The sequence below is a fragment of the Simochromis diagramma genome, unplaced genomic scaffold (genome assembly GCF_900408965.1).
Source record: "Simochromis diagramma unplaced genomic scaffold, fSimDia1.1 OVJJ01000293.1, whole genome shotgun sequence".
Taxonomy (NCBI): Eukaryota; Metazoa; Chordata; class Actinopteri; order Cichliformes; family Cichlidae; genus Simochromis; species Simochromis diagramma.
Genome location: NW_024386801.1, coordinates 5,082,258 through 5,099,664, shown reverse-complemented (window position 1 = coordinate 5,099,664; position 17,407 = coordinate 5,082,258).

Genomic DNA, 17,407 nt, shown 5'->3' with positions numbered 1-17,407 from the left:
TTTCATGAGTTAAATCATATATGTTTTTACTATTTCTTTTCCATATGGGAATGCCCCAACTGTGCATGCGCCTCATGTGATGGACTTCAAACAAGTATAACTGGACTTCAAAGAATTATAACCGTAATGACTACTTGACCATTGTGTTTCCACCTGTTCACGTCTGTGTTTGCAACAAAGTACAGACAAGGTTAAAGTTATGATGATAATCTGGACATGTAAAAGAGAACCACTACTGTCACACTGAAAACTTTAAGATCAACATACCTCATTTTAAATATTCATTTTGTTTGCAGTACAATGGATCTTTAGCAAGAACTTTAGAATAACTTTAGTGAGAACTGCAATAGCAGCTCAAATAGTGTCTGTGAATGATTACTGCTTTATTACTTACTCTTTAGTTTGTGTGTCATTAATTCCATTTGCGTCCATGTCCTTGCTCTCTTCTTTTTTTAAATTTATTTCTGTTCATAGCATGATCACAAAGAGGAAATGCAAAGGTAAGAGCAAGTGACCTAGTGGGGAGATTTAAATGGATAAATGCAGGGCAGAGCTAACCAAACCCAAGTAGTGAATGCTGGTAATGGAATGTTTGAGTAATCCTGAAATACTTGTCAATGTGATAAACCACCATTTAAAATCATCTTTGCAAAACTTTTGTGAAAAATATAAAGTTTTGTCTACTTTAAACAGCAAAACAGGGTTTTAGTTTCTGTCACAAATACTTCCCTGCAACCAACAGTGCAATAAACTGTAATGTAATGAGACACTTATACCTAAAAGTGGCAATGAAAGTTCTGTAAGAAATGGCAAAGAAGATTTAGCACAGTGCAGCTTTAAAGGATATAAGAGACCTTCAAACTATGGCAATGTTTAATGTTCCCCAAGTCACTCAACTTCTAATCTTAAGAAGTAAGCAAAGGGCATCTGCAGACTATTATCCCTTGAGTTACCTAAAGCTCACTTAATCAAAACAACTTCTAATCCTGGTGTAAGACGCTGAAGATCTGTTGAGTATTATGGCACACCTGCAGTACATAAGCTGACTTCTGATGTATAATGCCAGTGGTGACAAGAGAAATCCCTACTGCATAGGCAGTGAAGACTGCATACATGACGATACTGGTATGTGAATTTACCCCAGTGTCTCTCTTTTTTTGCAAAACAGAGAGCATGTCCCCTGAGGAATGATTCTACAAAGACTGACAGCCCAGTTCCTGAAAATGAGTACTGTGCATCTGCTATTTTCTTTAATAGTTGTACTAAAGCTATGCAACCCAGGCTTCAATTTTATGTGTCATTTCCTTTTTTATTTCAGAAGTGCCCAATATGAACACACTGGATTTTCATGATATCAAGAGACACGCTTACTCAAAATCTTTTTAAAAAGTAAAAAACAGAAAGTGAGTCATGGACTATTGTAAAAAAAAAAATAATATGTGCATACTTGTGTTGACTTAAATTAATTAATGCAAGTCTGAATTAGTTTAATTCTTGGAATTTATTATGCTTTTGCTGCTCACATAATTGATTTTTGGGACGTGGATGGAATGCCTCTATGCCACCAAAACTCCAAACTTTAGTCTACGTCCACACGTACCCGGGTATTTTTGAAAAGACAGATTTTTCTATGCGTTTGCACCTTTCGTCTACATGTAAACGGCGTTTTCAGTCACTGAAAACAGAGATTTTTAAAAACTCCTGCCAGGGTGGAGATTTCAAAAACTCAGTTTTTGCATTTACGTGTGGACGAGGAAAACGGAGAAAACGCAGCGTCAAAGGTGTGTGCCTTTTTTGACGTCACACTGTGCGCCACGTTATTATTTCGATGTGTCACTACCTGATCCGTACCGGAAACCCGATCGGTACCCCGCATGCGCAAATCTTACATCACTTCCTCTCTTTGCCAACATTGCGACATTCAATATATTTGAATGACACGGTTAGCGCCCAGTTAGCTAATATTATTTCTCAACAGCTCTGCCTCCTTTTCGACTGCTCGGGACATTTAAACAATGGATAATCCATATACAAACAAATTCATGCTTTTCTCCTCAACAGAGAGCGTCCCCCGATTGAACAAAAGCTCCTTAAAATAATAAGAATGGCGCCTAATTACAGACTTAATAATACTGACTTAGTAATGTGTCACGTAAAGATTCATCAGCCAGATTAAGTGTTTACTGACAATTGACAGTGATAGCGGACATCATCATCACTATTCCAATCAATCCTCTCCACACAGACAAGCATAAACACACTCGACTATCACTAAATCAAATTTAACAGACGTTTGTAATGACGCTAATTCAGTTTACAATAGGGTTCATTCGCTCAGTCAGCAGGTGGCAGTATCCTCGAACACTGGGTGTAATGGGCTAAGTTTCCATTCAGCTTAAACACTCCCAAGAAAATCTCCAGGACTCAGACGATTGGATTCCAGAAGTTTTTACTGGGCACTTTTTTGAAAAGACTATGCCTTAGCGAAGAGAAAAGGATTAATCCTGTAACGGCGGAGCTGGCGGTTGAATGAGCCCATACGCTAATATCCCGAGTCACACAGTAGATTCACTTCCTGACTCTCAGCGTAAACTGCTCTCATGTTGTCATGGTTACGAAAATACACACACTGCTCTAAGCTACGATAGCGAGATAAAGAGAACACAAAGAACACATTTCTGGGGGCATAACACTGGGGTGTAAACTGCCATTAAACGAACAGAAGAAGAAGAAAACCCCTGCACATGCACCAACACGTTCTCACTCCCAAAGCGTAACATTTTACGCTAGGTGACAAATTGTCACCATATTACGCTTTCGGCTACCCACCACGTTCCTAAATGACGACCTCGGAAAAAAGAGGAAATATGAGAACCGTCTGCACTGAATCGACACATGTTTGCTCTTTTCCTTCAAATCGCTTAGAAACACGCTATTTAACATCATTAAAGTCCTGGTTACGGTCAGGAATAAGGTTATGGTAAGGGCTAGGGATAAGGTTAGGTTTAGGGCTGGAATACAGGGCTGGAACGTCTATTACCGCGGGAGCGTCATTGCACTGGATTCCAGTCATAACCCGCCGCGTACCATAAGAACACCGAAGGTCTCCTTTCGCGTTCCTCAGGAACGCCGCGGGACGTGACAAAACGTCGACATGTTACGCCTCGGGAGTGAGAACAGGCTGCATGCGCGGTACGGATCGGGTAGACCCGATTTGTATGGTCCGACTTTGCACATGCGCAGTAAGGATTGTGGAGCCCTGGTCCGTCACTATCTTTTTATTTTTTTGTTTTTGTCTACATTATATTAAATGTTTCATTATCGGAAACATTTTAAGAGATACTTATTATTCTTTACATCTTAACAGATACTCTGACCCGTAACTATCGTAAAATGCTTCGACCGGAAGTAGACACCTTTCGCGCATGCGGGGTACCGATCGGGTTTCCGGTACGGATCGGGTAGTGACAGACCCGATTTGTACGGTCCGACTTTGCACATGTGCAGTAAGGATTAGTGAGTCCTGATCCGTAACTATCTTTTTATTTTTCGTTTTTGTCTTCATTATATTGAAATGTTTCATTATTGCAAAAATTTTAAGAGGTACTTATTATTCTTAACATCTTAACAGATACTCTGACCTGTAACTATCCTTTGACCGGAAGTAGAAGCCTTTCGCACATGCGTGGTACGGATCGGGTTTCTGGTACGGATCGGGTAGTGAAACGGATTTCTACAATGGCGGACTTAGACAAAATACTGTTAACTTTACTCTCTGCAGTGTTTACATGCTTACATATACAACACAGTTTCTGCCCCTCCACATAGGACTCAGTTCTGCTTCTATGCGCCATCTTTGTTTACTTTTCCCACCCAGGCTTCTAGACTTCTAATTGGCCAACATTTCTACACGGTTAGGAATATATCGACAACTGTTGCTTTGGAATGTTCCTAACAGCGTTTTCCTTCGTTTTTGCGTTTACGTGAGGACGGGATTTTTTTTTTTAAAACGAAAACGGAAAATCCCTGTTTTCAAAAATACCTATGTACGTGTGGACGCCTGCGAGGCGTGATTGCAATGCCATGTAGGTGGTGTCAATCGCACCTGCAGCAGCATCGCAAACCACGCCCCGCCACACAATTATTCCGTCTTTTTCTGCATTTTGATATTTTGAAGAAGCAGTACCTTTACTTCCTTGACCACATTTAAGATTTCATTAACCTACAACTTGACAGCAGAGACTCAAAGAATGGAAATGAATTGAATTTTTGAGGTTGTTGACTTTTCCCTTCTGTATTTTTTTTGTCTAAATGTCTAATCTGTCTTTTACTACTACAGACAAACCAAAGCAGTTAAGTGAGTCAAACATTTGAATAAAAGACATGAAACATAAGATGTTGCCATAAAGCATATGAAAAAGACAACATTTGGGATCTTTTTTTAAAGGTTTGTAACTGACACTAATTGTAGCATTTAATTATTAACAAATACATTGAATGAATGAATGAATAAAATTTTAATATTTTACATTTCATGTAAAAATATTTTTTTAAATGTTTTTATTTACTTTTATACCAGTTGTCTGTTTATATATGCTTAACCTCATTGGGATTATTATTTTCCTTCTCAGAAAAGATGTTCTTGTTGTTAAGCTGTATGTATGGCCTTCCTTCTTTTTTAATGTGAAATGAATTTAACAAGGTCTGAACCCAAGCTGGGTGCAGTATTAGTTGTCAACATGATCTACATTTCTGAAATTTCAGCGGAACACAGTTGACATTAAATAGTGTTTCTACTAAAACTGTCTTCCACATAGTTTAGTTATGGAAGTGATTACAGCATTGCCATCTGTCATATCTGAGAAACTTTCACAATCATGCTGCAAAACAGAAAATAGCAGGCATCTTTTTAAATTGCTTATGTGATTGAATAAACTGACAGTCCCCCATAATAATTCTGCTTAGAACAGAAATTATGCTTTTGATTATGCACGGGGAATGGTGTGTGGATTTATTTAGTTTAAGAAATGTCTTAAGAGCTTTGATCAAGCTCAAAACATATTATCCTGATTCAAGGGATTAATCTAAAATCCTATGAATTATAAGTTGCCTTTGCAATGCATTAAAAGTAGAGAAGGTCATTTACGTGTTTTATTAAATCTATGTTTTAAAACATTACAAATTAGTTAATCTAGCTATGCTGTTTGACCAGTGCTTAACAGCAACTGCTCAAATTTTGGAAAACCTATTAATCATTCTGTGTGTACAAGCATTTATTTTACTAAAAAAGAACAATCTAATTACTGCAAAAGGTTGATGATGTGTTTGGTAATAATTAGTATTAACCTTAGCTGACACAGATGTAGTGCTAAATGTATCCAAGTTTCTAGTAGGAGAAAATAAATCACAATCAAAGTGGTAAAAGGCAGGGAGTGTCAGAAGAGCTGTGTGAGCTTGACCATGCATGTGCATGTGTATTGCATTCCTGACACAAGCCAAAATTTAAAATTCGTCTGTCGCTGCATTTGTAAAGTAAGTCGGTCAAAGCTGTCTGGACTGCTATTGCACTTTTGTTCAATATCCAGAAGCAGAACATTTGGGACCAAAAACCTTATCGTAGAAGTGTAAACACAAAAGGCCTGACATATAAATAAAAGTGGCATTATATTGATATTTGTATTATTGCTGGCTTGTACCTGCGCAGAAGCTTGGTCAGTCACCAAATGGGGCCTATTGACCAAATTAGAAAACAAGCTTAACTGTTCTACACTTGCAATATGGAAATGTGTGTAGATTATATCCAGTCTGCTTCAGTGCTTAATGGCAAACCTCAAGACACTAGAAAGTAGTTTAATTTTAACCAAATATGAGAGTAAAACCCTCAAACAGCCACTGAGTTTTTGAGCAATCTGCACAAAGGTGTATTCTTGCCTTTAGCAAGGACACATACTGTCAGTTCAACAGATACCGGATTTTTGTTGAGCTGACAGTAACTGTCTACAACTTCAAAGCAAGTGTGTTGCCAAGGTCTTGCTGCTGCCCTCTGGCTATTAGATATACATTTCCATCTAAGTGTTATATTTGTTATATTTTGTGATCTGTTGGCCAAGCTCTTTTTCAGATCTGCTTTCATTCCCTCCTGGTTCACTGCATCATATACTTGGCTGCAGGTGACACGACAGTTAAACAACTGTTGCTTAAAACATTAAAAAAAAAAAAAAAAGAATTTATCAAGCTAAGGAAATGAATGAAATTATACAAGACACCTTGGAGAGCCACTTAGATTGGACAGTCCAAGCTGAGCTCTCCTATGTCTAGGTGGTGTGAGGTCTGACTGTCTAGTGATAGTGTAACAAAAAACTCAATACATAAACCCCTGTGGAGATGGACTGTGTATGGACATGAAATGTGATTGTGTGTTTTCATGTGCAAGTGCATGTGTCAGTTTACAGCAACATTCACAATACTGTCAATGGTTTAAAACTGAATATCTGGTAACGAATAGAGACAATAATGTAGCTCTTAGGGCCTCAGAGGACTGTTCTGAAACAAGCATGTGAGTTCAACAGTTGTGTCCAAAAAACTTGTCCATTCATTAAGCTGATGGTCCATTACTTTGGCCCATTTATTTGATCAAATCTTGGATAAATAATGACTACAACATATATTTAAAAGACGCATTGATAACAATGTGAGGGATGGCGTTCCTCCATTGTCTCTGCAAAATATAATATGAAAATCCAATAAAACACACACTGTAGGAACACTGAATGAATATTCATGTCCTGGATCATGCTCACAAGCTCTGTGATTCTTAAAATGCTTTTTCACTGTCTATAGACATGCATTCTCTTTGTATTCTAACTGCATTTGCCTGATTGCTTTTTCTGTTTGTCAATGGTTTGTTTGTAGAAAGGCCTTGGCATGGGGTATAAGGCACCACTTAATCCGCTGGCAATAAGAAAGAAAGGATAAGAAACAATGTGAAGACATGGCAGAATAGGCAAGCAATGATGCTTCTCAATGGTGATCATGCCGGCATATTCTGGCACAGCGTGCTCAATGGATTTTCTGGTTATACTGTATGCATCAGTTCCTGCCAAAAGCAACCAAGTGAACTGGCAAAATGTGTCATTTAAATTTTTCTTGAATGATGTATGCTGTTCTGTGAACATAAAGATAAACAATGTTAAAATGTGACTGAAATAAAATGTCTTTGTCACATTTCAGCATGTACTGAATTATCATTTAGGTGAAGATGCTCACATGCATATTCCACTATAATACTACTTGATGCAATAACTTTTCTAATATAGAAGGGACTTTATTATGCTGTAACTAAAAGCTAGTTCTCCTGAGTACGACTACATTTTAGATAACTCTTTAATTATTTGTGGCAATCATTTGTGGTTCAACTTGAAAATGGTGGGAGAGCATCCGGATGGCGTGTCAGTTCCTGTTGTATATGTGCAATGAAAATCTTTGACTCATTAACAGTATTGCAGAATCATACAAGAATGAGTGTCTCATTTTAAACATGTCTATAAACTTGTTTGGATGCAAGCTTTCAAAAGAAGTGTGCGTTTCTTTAATGGGTTTTGGGTTTATAATGTTTGTTTAGTGGGAAAATGAAAGAAATTCAGCAAGCTAATATAAAAATATCTAAACAACATACTTAATGATCCATTACACTATGAAAGTGTTCAATTTTTGAATGCCAACATACAGGAGAAGTTTTTTTTTTAAATTCTAGGAGAAGAAACTTTTACAACAGATTCAAATGTGGATGTTCTTGCTTTTAAGGTTGATTTAAGGTCACCTTCTTTGGTTTGTCCAGACAACCTTAATGACAACAGCTACAGCCTTTTACTGTGTGTTCTGAAATGTCACCACAGAATTGAAAACATGCACAGAGAGCAACTTCTCCTTCACACTGACCTGAATTACATGCAGGCATTGTTGATCATTCCAGCTTAGTTTCCAGGTACAAATGAGCTGCTATCAACAGCTATTAGTCTGCAGTTTCCAAGGAATGCATGAAGTTGAGGAACAAGATCAAGGGCAAGCTAATCATTTTTTGGACATTAACAAGCTTGTGCATTTTAAATATCTTCTCTAAAACAATACTGAGGGACACTTCTACTGATGCAGAACATTTAGTGAAAGCACCTTGAACTGTGGTGCATATCAAAGCCCCTTAAAAACTCAACAGTTTAATTGCTACACCAACACTTCATTCACCATACGTTAGCCAGATTTCCACTTTGACAGATTTGTACAATTTCTCAAAATAAAAGGAGACATAACAGGACTTGTATTGATTCATGTAAAAACATTGCACGTAACACAACTATTAGTAGTAACTTATATATAATGTAAACTCTTCTTGATTAAAAAAACATCAAAAATAGTAAAAAAAAAAAGTATCTTTTTGTTACATCCTACATAGGGGTGGAGGGAGGTTTGGCATCTTCTCTCACCCCCATTCTCTGCGACCTGCTGGAGCGGGGGGGCTAGGAGGAGGAGTTGGCCGTCCGACTGCGGTCTGGAGTGTGGGGCCTCCCTCAGACATCGGTGCGTTGGTGGTTCTTTGTGTCTGGGGGTGGGCGTCCAGGTACACACTGGCTCACTCCTTGGCGGCCGCTTATCGGGGCCTGGAGCCTGGGGCTCGCTCGGGCCACTTCGGAGGTGGGGTGCCCCCGGCCTCTCGGCCTGGGGCTCGGTCACTCAGGCACGGCTGGCTGCCAGCGGAGCTCACGGGCGCGTCACTGCAACTCCCCCTGGCTTCTGCTCCCCGGCTGCTGAGTGAGCCCTCATCTGGGACTCTCCTCAGCTCTTTCTGGGACAGTGGCGCGGCTGCCCCTCTGTTGGTCTTCCTTGGTCTCTTGTGTTCTGGGGGCCTCTGGATGTCTGGAGTTTTGATCTCCTCCATACCTGCTTTTTTTTTTTTTTTTTTTTTCTGCTCATTCTGTTGGTTTTTGTCTTTTGCCCTTCTCCCCCGTCCCTCTTCTCAGCTGTTTCTCTTTCCCTCTTTCTTTCTCCCCTTCTTTCCCCCAGTCAAGTCTGTCCCGTATTCAGTAAGTGAAAATAAAATAAACAATAAAAGGTGAATCAAATGGACCATTACGGCAAGGCTGGGATGGTCAATTTGGTAAAGTAAATCCGTTGGGCATCTTTCTTTGCCTTTAGACAACAATTCTGATGGCAAAAGAGCCAAACGGGACAGGCAAAAAATAAAAAATAAAATAAAAAAAATAAAAACTCAACAGTTTAATTGCTACACCAACACTTCATTCACCATACGTTAGCCAGATTTCCACTTTGACAGATTTGTACAATTTCTCAAAATAAAAGGAGACATAACAGGACTTGTATTGATTCATGTAAAAACATTGCACGTAACACAACTATTAGTAGTAACTTATATATAATGTAAACTCTTCTTGATTAAAAAAACATCAAAAATAGTAAAAAAAAAAAAGTATCTTTTTGTTACATCCTACATAGGAAACAAAGATGATCATAAAGACAATAGACTAAAACACATGAAAACTTCACAATTGCAAAGGCTGCTACTTAAATTTAAATTCCCCTCATAGCTGCACTGCAAAGATAAAAGCATATAGTGGGAATTTTACTTTGCAACAATCTCACTAAACTAAACTCTAAAGGGTTGCGATAGTATCTATATGAAACTCAGGGAAATGTCATTAGTGTAATTCACTAAGAATGATACCTTGCTTGAGACTTGATATGAATTTTTTGGGTTGGTTTAACAAAGTTTTAACCTTTTAACTCTGAACATTTTTTTAATAGATTCTTAAATCATGTTGTGCTGTGGATGAGAGGAAGAGAATTGTTTCTGATGCGTTTACAAGTGTTTACTCTATCCTTTCATCAGTTAGAACATGGTTGTTTAGTTTAGCAGTTCCAAAGCTACATATTCAGATAGGCTGCCTCCAGCTGTATCTGCCTCCTCTGCCCTTGACGTCCATGTTCTGCATATCTAATCCTTCACTCACCCCCTCACTTTGTCTTCTCACAACACTTGCTTCTTCTTTTACTGTCAAGAGTGCCTTTCCGTGTGAATTTTACAGGTTCAAAGATCAAAGTGGAGAACTCCAGTGGAGATAAAGACAGAGAGAAAATGAAAGAAAAGATAAAGAGAGTTTGAAATCCCCTCCAGTCACCATATTTAGTGGTTTGTCATCACTTTGTTTATATATTTTACAGAAACCTTAGATTCTTCTCAGCTTGCCATGGTTTTTCACTCAGTTGCCTTTTTTGGACATATTTGGTGCACAGCAGAGAATTATCAAATGTTAACCTGCATCCAAGTGTAATTTCTTTTTAATCACAAATTGAGTAACAAACTTTGTTGGTTGAAAAAATAATAAATAAGTTATGCCTTTTGAATAGAAACACTTTTTATTATTATCAAAGCTAATGGTTTTTTTTCTCAATGTGCAATGTGAACTGATGCTCTACTAGGTTCAACTGTATATCTACTCATCTAAAACCTTTAGATATTCACCAAATACGTACTTTCTCACCGAACAGTTCAGATTTTTCCGCTGTCAACTTTTCGTAGTCACCTGACTGCTGCCTAGCAGATGGTGATGAGGAGTTGGCAGGGAACATTTGGTCTTAATTAGCCTTTCTATTCTGTAGTGTCATTAATGTCAAAAGGATGCTGTCACCAGAGATGAGCATTGCTGAAGAAGAGAACAGGGTCAGGGTGCAAATGGAGAGAGGAGCAGTGCGAAGGAGTCATGAGGGTCACTCAGATGAGAGAACGGTAAGTCAGAAAGAGGGGCGTTGAAGGTCAAAGCAGAGGAAGGGTAAGCTGTACTTTGGCCATGTGTGAATAAAAGATGGAAAAAAGGAGTTTGTGAGATGTTATTTATTTATTTATTTTTGACTCTAAAATTCATGCTGCTTCCCTGTGGTAGCCACAAGCAGGGCTAAATGCTTGCTGAACGTATGACCTGCATTTTGATGAGAAAAACTTGTTTCATAACATGACAGAGAAAACAGATTAGGGAAAACAACTGCTCCAGAAGCATCTAAAATGCCATGGTCTTGTTCTCTTTTATATCACTATGAAGTAGGGCAGACAAAGTTAATGGCTCTTTTTAAGCCACCCGATTGAAATGTTTGGCAACTTCTTCAGTCATTTCCGGCTGATGGGGGGGGGTGCTGGCTGATAAGAATGTAAATGCTTCACAATTGCGCAGACCTGCCATTAAAGAAATCAGAGCTTTACGACGTACATTAAAGAAAGAGGTAATAGTGCATAAAATGTTTAACTGTGTGTTATATGCATATCAGATTGCATGGCTTCAAAGACTTTTTCTTTTCCTTTGAGGCATTTCAAATTTTAAAATGTCAAAGGTCACATGCATTGCATTTAAACATAGTTAATTGCACACAGTAAGGAAGTCACTGTAGACAACATAGCAAAACAAGACTATTACATTTAGCAACTCTTGGGGCAAGCATAATTTTTTATAATTATAAATATGCAGAATAAAGTGCTGGGAAAATGATGTTAAGTATTATATATGTGGTCTACACTGCCATGTCGAGAATAGCATCAGCCTCAGTAAGTCCAGCAATTTAGAAAAAATAAACAAACAAACAAAAAATGCCCTCGGCCCTCAACCACCTTCCAGGTATTATGGAAAGAGTGTAAAATTAACGCTTTAGAACCTTAAATTACATTACAAACTCACTCATTTCAAATGAGCCTCGGGGAATGTCGTTTATATTTACACCCTGCCACAATGTTACATGCACAAGCCTCTTTAATTAAAATAGATGGATATTCCTTTTGTACGGTGCTGAGACAGGCAGGAGTAATTGAGAAGATAGTTAATAAGCAAAAATGCTCACTATAGTGTTTTACATATATTTGTAAGAGACCGTGTTATGATGTCTGGAAAGAGACATTGCTTTTCAAATGTATTATTTTTATGGGCTAAGCACTATGACACAAGTGTCCCTCAGTTCCCTTACAAAAACTGGGCAACTCCACCAGCAACAAAGAGTCTACATGGATTAATAACACTACAGGCCAGAGGAACAACATGTAAATTAATTTTCGGATACACTGTCCCTTTAAACCGGGTTTCAAAGCTACATCCAGCCATTGTAGTGTGTGTATAACCTTAATTGTGAAAATTGCAAGGGAAAAAACCTCCTTCACAGTGTCTCTTTTATTCATCTGTTTTATTTTGTTCACTGACCTTGTAAAAGTACAAAAGTATGAGCTATTGTACACTTGAAGCCGAGAAAGCAGTTTAACATTTGATCTGCAAAGGAAAGAGATGTTTAATTAGCAGGATTTATATTTCAAACCAAACATGTAAGAGAATCTAGATCTTGCATCATATCAGTACTGGAACTAGCACATTAGAGTCAGCCCACAGTTGAGTGACAAGTTAAAACCATTCCCATTTTGCTTCTGGCTGATATGAATAGTGTCCCCTTGCTGTGGTTATAGTAAAAGATTGATCGGCAAGACATGCTTGACAATTAATTCATGAATTGATTTTCTGCTTGGGATAAGAACAGCTGCAGACTTTTTGAAAAGCAGTGGTGCCTCGAGCCTGGAGCAAACTTTGTTCACTGAGAAGTTGAACATAGAGGACATCGAGGTCAGGGAATGTTCAACAGAATCAGAGTGACTGAACTGAAGGGCAGACTGAGCAGATGTTGAAATGGGGGAAACTATGTTCACAACTGTTGCTACAGTTGACAAACACTGATGGAAAACATCAGTGGATAGGTAGCTGTAAGCAGGAATGGGATTACTGTTTTTTATTACAAAGACATTTTCAGCATCATGGTCTATTCCTGAGAAATTAGGCCACAAGGACTGAAAATACATTATATAAAATTGGACCACCTGTAGCAGTTGGTGTTAAGTCCTAACCTGTAGGATTCTATCAGTTGCACAAACCTGGCTTCCAGCTATATCTTTTTCCATACTCTGGTAAGTTTTTATCAATTACTCTGCTTGTATCCTAAACAGTATCCTTATATATTAAATATATATATTTTCCTGCTTCACTGAATAATATAATAATATAAATATAATATAATAGTATAAAAAATAATAATGATATAATAATATAAAATAATTAATTCGTATTATCAGGATGCAATATCTCTTATATATCAATTTGTGTGGAACCAAATTCCAGGCACGGAGACAAAAACCGAACGCAGTCTTAACTGGTTACTTACTGGATATGTAGCTGAAGGAACAGGAAACATACATGAGGAGAGATAAACAAGGTGGCAAAAACCAGAGGAAGACTCAGACAACAAATACACAAGAGGGAATCAGAGCAGAGACACACCAGGGGGAGATGGCTGAAAGCAATCTAAGTGATGAGAGACAGGAAGCAAAGCAGAACATGAATGAGATGAAGGACTGCCAAAATAAAAGCAGGAACAAGACACAGACAATGGTGCCCAGACAACTTAACACAGGGAAAAGGTAAACAAACACTAAGACCTGACAGACTGGGGAGAGAGGCCACAGAGATAGAATACAGATTGACGCAGAGACAGAAAAGTAAACAAACCTGGAGGCATGACTGATTTCTACAAGGGTCCTAAAGAGGGAAGACTAGGGCAGAAGATACAGGGGGCCACGACTGGAAGGACAGGCAGGAATTCAATACAAGCAGAAAGCCAGACCAGAAGTAGATGACAAAACTTTAAACGACCAAAATGTGTAGAAAAAGCAGCAAAATATAGAAACTAACTACAACTTACACAGGGACCTTAACAATGCCTCCTTGGAGCTCTGGCTATACGGAATTAAAATACATCACTCATGTTTAGTTATCATCAAAAATATCAAGCAGTTTTTCCTAAAAAGAAAGGCTAGACTAGAGTTCTCTAAATCCTGACATATAGCAAGATGGATGATAATAATCAGCCTTTACGTGGTTGTAAAGTATGCAGCAGCATGTAGTGCCCTCTCCGTCTGGCAAGTCATTACGAGTCCATCATCAGGGTCTTCTTGCACACCTGGAGAAGCAGGTGTGGGGCCTTGACCTCATAATGGAGAACAAGGTCTTGTTGAATAGTAGATAATGCCTATTACAGGTAGGAGTGGGTACCTGTGTGCATTTCAGGTAAAAAAAAATGCTTTTCTGGTCAGCTATGTAAGCAACAAACACTGTAACCCTGTAAGGGAGAACTAACGCTAATTCCACGGCACACTCCAGCTTGAGCTATTATCAGTTTGATATAAAATATTGAAGAAACACATCATATCCAAGCTATCGGGTTATATTTTGCATACAAAGTGTTATTGGCTCTCATACGACTATAAATCATGCATTTAATTACCAGTTTAAGGGAGGCTTAGATTAAAAAACTCATTTGCATTATCGAGCATCAGACCACTCTGCAAGAAAATATATGTGCTTCGTCAGAGAGATAATGACTCAGTCGAAGAAAATGCACAACAAGATGGTGTCACATTTTACTGTACATCATAAAATGAATCCAAGGCATAGATTAAGTTGCTCTAAAACAAGACGGTCCCATGAGGATAAATTGGTGTGTGATGAAAACTAGGTTTACGTGAGGAGACACGGTAATGGCTGTTGATTCTCAAGTGTCTGTTTGACATTGGTTGTGGCCCTTAAGAGCAAAATGCAATACTTATGCAAAGTACTAATCAAGTAGTATCAAAATTCACCATGCCAGTCTTGCTTAAGTGCTTTCTTGGCAGACATTTATTATGTGTGTGTGAGTGTGTATGTGTGTGTTTCACAGTGCAAGAGAGACAGATATAAGTTCCCATCTCATTTTATAGTCGTCATTACAGCAGCCTAAGGAAATGTTTCTTACACAGTTCTATTGAATGAATGCTCCCAATACTCCCCTATCCTGATGTGAATATAAAACAACAGACCCCTTGTCCGTAACCTCGAGCCAGCCATTTGCCATGGCATCTGTGTAGGTAATAGGAGTGGACAAGAGAGGGTAGAGATGTGACACTCATTGCATGCACCTCTGGCTGTGCGGACATGCCTGAAGAGCTATGTGAAAGTGAACTGATTTAGGCTGCTAAGACTAGCGACCATCCGTCACACCAGCTGCAAAGTAAATTTGAGAGAAATGAACCCTTATAGATAGTGTATTGGTCCTGACTGCAGGCAGTCAGCATCCATTTATGGTAATGGTGGGCCACATAAACCAAGGTGCCTGCCTCAGGTCCTGCTTATTTCCTTTTTCCTCCTCACCACACTCTCTCTCTCTATGTTAAACCGTTCTTAAATGATTTGTTTGAGTGTTTTTTCCTCTGCTGAGAAACAAATGGTTGAGTTTTTTAGATATACTAGAGTGCTGTGTGACTTTTAATCACTCTGTACTCATGATTTTGTTCTTTTAATTTTATTCTACTAATCAAATTTGACTGTTTAAAATTCCCCTTCATATTTGATTCATGGGCATATTCAGCTAAATCAGATCTAATTCCACAATGTTAAAACACGACCCTGGGTTAACGTTATAAGTTAATGTTTCATTCTGTCGTGCTGTAACTTTGGTCATTGAGACAGTGTTGATAGGCCATTATTAGTGAGTGATGGAGTGACTGCTAATGAGGAGGATATATTATGCAGCTGAGACCTAGTTGATGAAGTGTGATAGATAAAGGAAGAAATTGTCCTGCTAATGTGTAATTGAGTTTGAAAAGACATCATCATCTTGAGGTGAGGGACGATTATAGATGACCCCCTATTATTTTATTATTGCAGTAGCTTTTTAGAGATGAGAATTTTCATGTTTTCCATGTCACTTCCCTTTACAGTTAATAAGAGGCATGAGGAGACAGGCACTGCTGAGGTGGTAATTTCAGAACTGATTTTAACATGGTGTTCATTTTTTGTATTTAAAAAAAAGAGGGAAAAAAACTGTAATATCCACACACTGAATGGAAGAGACAGGTGGATAGTGCCATATAGTTAATGAGTTAATGATTGGTGAAACATATATCTCCGTCCCAGTGAACCACCCCCACCCCCCCACCCCCCTTTTCTTCTTTGTAAAAAATGAACAGCTTTAAATAGACAAGCATATTCCTCATATTGTTTGACAGCCTTGCACATAAAAATAGGGCACAGCTTAAAGTCACCATATATTTCTATGTTTCTACACATACACAAGAACACCGTTTATGTTGCATTTGCAGTTAAATTACACAAGTAGTGACCTCACCATTTTCTTTCTTCATAAACAGCCACTTAGCTTGATTACCTCCTACTCACAACTCTCCAGTGTTTGCAGACCTGCCAAAGGCTTTTGCACAACAGCATCTGACCACTTCATCGTGACACTGTCGGGATGATTAAATGTATGGATCACAGTTTCCCAGGCCGGACCACCTCAGTGGCAATGAGTCGGGATAGCATCACCTCCCTATCTGGGCCATGCCAGAGTACACTCAGGTTCCAGACCAGCGGGAGTTGATCAGTCAGTGGGCAAGGCATTAATCTGCTGTGACACATAGACTCTCCCCTTGGAGACGTTGTATGCTGGGAAGCAGTCCAGGAGCAGTGCCCATTGCTGCTAGAGTAATGTTGGGTGTCAGAGGAGCTAGCATGGATGGAGGGACAAGGTATGGAGGGACTGGGGTGAACAGACAGAGGAGGAGCTCAGATGCTGGATCAGCAGAGGAGAGAAGAGGCATATGGGAAGGAATAAGAGGGATGGAATGTAGCATAGAGCAGATAAGGGCTATAAGTTAGTTTGAAAAGAAGCTGAGTTAAACTGCAAGGGAGAGTGACGTCTTCACTGACCAATTCTTTTTCATGTTCAGATTTTAGGTGAATGTGCTGCCTTCAGAATTCTGTTATGGTATATGTTACAGCTTGGGTTGAAATAGTCGGGGGACAATAATATAGAAGCAATTTCATGAAATTTCTAGAAAAATTGATTAAAAAAATACATTGATTAAGACACAGCAACTTTGTTATATTTTTTTGTGGAATACTTTTGTTTTTAAAGGTGTACTCCTGCCCCGTTATACAACCCATCAATCAAATAACATACAATAAGACTTCCCTTTTATACTCAGTTACCTGACTGCCATGCCCATCTTGACTTTTCCCACTATAATAGCAGTTTGAGATTTAAAGTGATAAATCATAATTTAGCCCCCTTAGCATTTCTGAAGTGTATTACAGAGACCAAGCCTGAGTCAAATTTTGCATTTTCGTCAGAACCTGCCAGCAGCAGTCAACAATACACAACTCTAAGCGACAAACAACAACAAAAAAAAAAACAAGGAATATTTTACTGAGGAGCTAATGTAAGTTTCTCTGTCCATAGGGAGTAATAATTTATTTTGAATATTATTTCATGCAAATATGTTACT